General features: G+C 43.7%; 1 pseudogene; it reads left to right on the top strand.

Moving 5' to 3' along the window:
• The window catches only part of LOC111966116 (integrin alpha-5-like), an 87,601-nt pseudogene that overhangs the window by 44,562 nt on the left and 37,039 nt on the right, over positions 1-6,000 (top strand).

The raw sequence follows: 6,000 nt of genomic DNA on the forward strand, positions 1-6,000 counted from the left end.
CTGCCTCTATCATATGTAACTTCAGCCCAAGGTCTGCCTCTATCATATGTAACTTAGCCCAAAGGTCTGCCTCTATTCATATGTAACTTCAGCCAAAGGTCGTGCTCTATCATATGTAACTTCAGCCAAAGGTCTGCCTCTATCTATGTAACTTCAGCCCAAAGGTCTGCCTCTATCATGATGTAACTTCAGCCAAAGGTCTGCCTCTATCATATGTACTTCAGCCCAAGGTCTGCCTCTATCATATGTAACTTCACCCAAAGGTCTGCCTCTATCATATGTAACTTCAGCCAAAGGTCTGCCCTTATCATATGTAACTTCAGCCCAAAGGTCTGCCTGCTATCATAATGTAACTTCACGCCAAAGGTCTGCCTCTATCATATGTAACTTCAGCCCAAAGGGTCTGCCTCTATCATATGTATACTTCAGCCCAAAGGTCTGCCTATCATATTAACTTCACCAAAGGTCTGCTCTCTATCATATGTAACTTCACCCAAAGGTCTGCCTCTATCATATGTAACTTCAGCCCAAAGGTCTGCCTCTATCATATGTAACTTCAGCCCAAAGGTATGCCTGCTATCATATGTAACTTCAGAAAGGTCTGCCCTATCATATGTAACTTCACGCCAAAGGTCTGCCTCTATCATATGTAACTTCAGCCCAAAGGTCTGCCTCTATCATATGTAAACTTCAGCCCAAAGGTCTGCGTCTAATCATATGTAACTTCAGCCCAAAGGTCTGCCTCTATCATATGTAACTTCAGCCCAAGGTCTGCTTATCATATGTATTAGCCCAAGGTCTGCCTCTTATCATATGTAACTTCAGCCCAAAGGTCTGCTCTATCATATGTAACTTCAGCCCAAAGGTCTGCCTCTACATATGTAACTTCAGCCAAAGGTCTGCCTCTTATCATATGTAACTTCAGCCCAAAGGTCTGCCTCTATCATATGTACTCAGCCCAAAGGTCTGCCCTATCATATGTAACTTCAGCCCAAAGGTCTGCCTCTATCATATGTAACTTCAGCCAAAGGTCTGCCTCTATCATATGTAACTTCAGCCCAAAGGTCTGCCGTCTTCATATGTAACTTCAGCCCAAAGGTCTGCCTCTGTCATATGTAACTTCAGCCCAAAGGTCTGCTTATCATATGTAAACTTCAGCCCTAAGTTCAGCCTCTTATCATATGTAACTTCAGCCCTAAGTTAGCTTCTGTATCATATGTATATTCAGCCCAAAGGTCTGGCCTCTATCATATTGTTAACTTCAAGCCAAAGAGGTCTGCCCTCTCATCATATGTAACTTTGCTCCATCTAATGTACCACAGATGCCCGGCCCATCGTCAAAAACCAGCGCCTCCCTGACCATCTACCCACAATATGATCAACCTGAGGAGGAAGAGTTGTCAGTCACACACGGCAACACCATACCTGTCTCTTGGTAAGTACTCATCATACTGTCTCCTGGTAAGCACTGCTTCATACCTGTCTCCTGGTAAGAACTTAGCATCATACCTGTCTCCTGGTAAGCACTGCATCATACCTGTCTCCTGGTAAGTACTTGCCATCATACCTGTCTCCTGGTAAGCACTGCATCATACCCTGTCTCCTGGTAAGAACTGCATCATACCTGTCTCCTGGTAAGCACTGCATCATACCTGTCTCCTGGTAAGTACTTGCATCATACCTGTCTCCTGGTAAGCACTGCATGCATACTGTCTCCTGGGTATAGCTGCATCATACCTGTCTCCTGGTAAGACTGCATCATACCTGTCCTCCTGGTAAGCACTGCATCATACCTGTCTCCTGGTAAGCACCTGTGCATCATACCTGTCTCCTGGTAAGCACTGCATCATACCTGTCTCCTGGTAAACACTGCATCATACCTGTCTCCTGGTAAGTACTGCATCATACCTGTCTCCTGGTAAGCACTGCATCATATCTGTCTCCTGGTAAACACTGCATCATACCTGTCTCCTGGTAAGTACTCCATCATACCTGTCTCCTGGTAAGTACTGCATCATACCTGTGTCATGTTGAGTACTTGTCTAGTCTCCAGGACCTGAGTGTTGATCAAGGATCAGGTCTTCATCCATGTTATCTTTTTCAGTATGTTTTAAAATTGTAAATTGATCCTAGATCAGCAACCCCTACTCTAAGACAGTTTGTGAATACAGGTGCAGACTCCATTATCTAAGGGTGTTGTTGTCTAACTGCTGCTTGATTTACAATTGGCGCAACAGGAAGGAGTTCCTCAAAACTAGCTCTCATTTGTACTTAGACAGGAAGTCCCATTGAGGATATACTGTATCACTCCACAAGACTAATCATGTTATTTATTTGGGAGACAGTCAGGCTTATCTGGTGGTGGTGACCTGTTGTTATAGCAACTTCATAACAGATTATGTTTCTTCGAGAGGAGCAGGGAATGTGCAGCATTGTACTCATTACCATCCAATGGGAGCGGAAACAGAACAGAACAGCGTTGCTCTGATCTCTGGCTGTGCTGCTCAACATGCTTGACACTGTGTTGGTGTGTCTGCTGCTTCCCCCCTGCATTGCCAGGTGATGGTGGGATGTAGATGGGGGTGGARGGAAGGAGGAATAGAGGGGGGAGATGGAGGGAGGGAGGGGTCGGGAAGTTTGCCAGCTGCTTTTGAATGAGTTATTGTTTGGTGTTGGAACACAGCTGGGAAGCATCAGGATGTGGAGATGCTCTTGCGCAGGTACATACTCCTATACAAACAGACACAGGGGTTTCTCCTAGATAGATACAGAAAGAGGGTGTCTATTTTATTCTCTTTTATTTCTTCCTTCCCTTGTATTCTATCAACATTAACTCTGTTTCGCTCCCTTTTTCCCCCCATCGCCGCCTCCCTCTTTCTTTCCAGTCAGTGAGGGTTTGGTTGTAAAGGGCTTGGGTTTGCGTTGCGGACTGTTGGAATCTGTGACTGATGTCATGGGAGAGAGAGAGAGAGAGAGAGAGCTCTGAGCCCGTACACATATAGACACTGACTGACTGTGCTGTCTGTGGGGATACATGAGATGATGTTCAATTTCACCCTCTTTAACTCAGCCATTCCAGGCTGGAGAGCTGAGGATGGGTGGACACGCCACGTTATTAACTTGGCTGGCTACACCATAGAGATGCCTTTCCTAACATTACCCATATGACTAGCCATTACTTCATATCATACAGTGTTACCCATTATACCACTTGGCTTGTCTTGTTAGTTATCTGAATACGGATTTGAGAGGAAGAGGAAGTATGGAAGGAAGAGCGTGAATGAGTGAGCTGTCTGTGCGTTTTTATGTATGTTGTTTGCATGTTTGTGCCATGAATGCTTCCCTTATCGTGTCTCTGTTATGTCTCTCCTCTGTTCTAAACAGTGTCAACCTGAGTTTCTGCCTCTCTGCCAATGGGAAGTACCTACCAGACAACCTAGGTGAGCCGACTGTCCTCATCTGGTCCAGATGACGTACAATACCATATTACAAACTCTCAATTGCACACGAATATCAGATGTGCACACAACGTTGTGTATGTTGAAATACTTTTCTGATGCTTTGTATTGTATTGTATTGTGACAAAGATATGAGGAGCAGTGTCAGGCTTCCAGAATCCCCATATCTGCTCTGATCCTTTTAATGATTTCCAATCAAAGCACTAGGCTCCTCTTTGTTCATACACAACCCCAGCAATTATTCCACTAATCAGCCCTCTATGCATATAGTTACTGTGCTAGGTGCCATATGGTAAACAAACTACATAGTCTGGATTCTCTATTCGCTTGAGATTATGCAAGTTAGTTTTAATGTGATGGTGTGTAAAACAATAGCACATTCATGGTTGTGTGTATGTGTGTGTGTTCCAGGCTTCCTGGTAGAGGTGCAGTTGGACCGTCTGAAACACATGCAGAAGGGAGGGGTGAAGAGGGCTCTGTTTGTAGACTCCCAGCAGGCAATGCTTCAGAGGAGTGTGAGAGTGCGGAGCGGAGAGCGTGTGTGTCACGAGACCAAGATCTACCTGAGGGTAAGTCTGCTCTACCCAAAATTACAACCAAGTAATTGCACCATTACCACAAAAATGGAAGAGGAAAGTGGAAGGGGAAAAAGTAAGAACTGGTCTGTCGGCCCGGCATTAAAGACCATCATTGGTTAAAGAAAATTGTGATCAATAAAAAAGTATACCAGTTTCATTTAAGGACCAAATAATTGACAGCCGTGCCATATAGATTGCAAAATAGTTGGGAATAGATTTTTGACGTACTGATTCCATGGCACATGGGCTCCCGTATGGCGCAGCAGTCTRAGACACTGCATCTCAGTGCTTGAGGTGTCACTACACACCCCTGGTTCGAATCAAGGCTCCATCACAATTGGCCGTGATTGGGAGTCCCATAGGGCGGCGCACAATTGGCCCAGCGTCGTCCGGGTTTGGCAGGTGTAGGCCGTCATTGTAAATAAGAATTTGTTTTTACCTGACTTGCCTGGTTAAATAAAGGTTAAATAAAAAATAAAAATAAACATGGTTTTTGAACTGATATGCAAAACGATGCCAGATTCAAAACTTAGAATTTTTCTATGTAAATTATTATACAGAATTCTTGCAACCAACATAATGTCATTTATATGGAGGATACAACCTTCCCAGCTAAGTAGATTTAGCTGCGAAGAGGCAGAATCATTAGATCATTTGTTTTGGTACTGTCCATATGTAGCTTGTTTTTGGTCACAGATAACACTACTGGGTGATCTAAAAAGTCATAGTCAATCGATCAATAATATAATATTACTTTTAGCAAAAATGTTTATTTTCAATATACAATCTGTAGAAACAATGAGAATAGGAAGGTTCAGAACTTTTGTGAAGCATCACAGCACCGTTGAAAAATATATAGCAAATAGAAATCCAATATGGATGGTGTTAAGAGATAGATGGGAGGGGTTGAATGGAGCTGAAGGTTGGGACTAATAACAACAAGATAACTCATGTAAAACATACTGTGTCCGTAAAACCTATATATGTATGAACTTTTTTGAAAGAGCACAGTTTAGTATATACATCTCTCTCTCCGTCTCTATCTGTCTCTCTCTAAGAAGAGAGAGAATCCGCTCTGCTGGGAAGGGTCCAGAGGTCTGGAAAGCAGTTTTCAACAGAAGAAATGTGAGGCATGTGACACATATGGTGGAGAGAGAGTTCGAGTTTGACTGCCCCTCCAGGAATAGCAGCTTTCAGCCCAGATAGGCTGTGTACGGTTGATAAGTCGTGTTCCGACTGAGGGGTGCAGCAGTCAGACACACGGGGTTAATAGATATTTTTGGGTGGGCCAATGGGGTGCTTCGCTCGCAGCACACAGGCCATGTGCCATCTGGTGTAGATTTGTCTGAATTTTTCCCAGTTTTCTCCTGGCACGCAGAGAGAGGGAGAGAGACGTGAGCAGGGCTCAACGTGTGGGCTGCCTGCCTTCAGCTGTGGCGTGCTGGACATATGGCAGAAATGTGGCACTGACTCAAGTAAACAATTTGATGACTTGAGTCTCACTTAATAGAAAATAAAATAACTTGAGACTTAAGACTGATGACTTGAAATGAAATGATTGTCCGGGTTTTGAACGTTTTGTGGCACAGAGTCTCCGTGGATTACTTTCCACACAGCCAGACACAGTAACCGCAGCCTCTCTCTCCCTCTGTATTTCACTCTCTCTGTATTTATTTACTCTCTTCAACTCTCTCCCTCTGTATTTCACTCTCTCTGTATTTTTTCACTCCCTTCATCTCTCTCCCTCTGTATTTCACTCTCTCTGTATTTATTTATCTCTCTTCATCTCTCTCCCTCTGTATTTCACTCTCTTCTGTATTTATTTATCTCCTTCATCTCTCTCCCTCTGTATTTCACTCTCTCTGTATTTTATTTATCTCCCTTCATCTCTCTCCCTCTGTATTTCACACTCTCTGTATTTATTTATCTCCCTTCATCTCTCTCCTTCTGGTATTTTTCACCCT

Source organism: Salvelinus sp. IW2-2015, linkage group LG7, assembly GCF_002910315.2.
Source record: "Salvelinus sp. IW2-2015 linkage group LG7, ASM291031v2, whole genome shotgun sequence".
NCBI classification, from domain to species: domain Eukaryota; kingdom Metazoa; phylum Chordata; class Actinopteri; order Salmoniformes; family Salmonidae; genus Salvelinus; species Salvelinus sp. IW2-2015.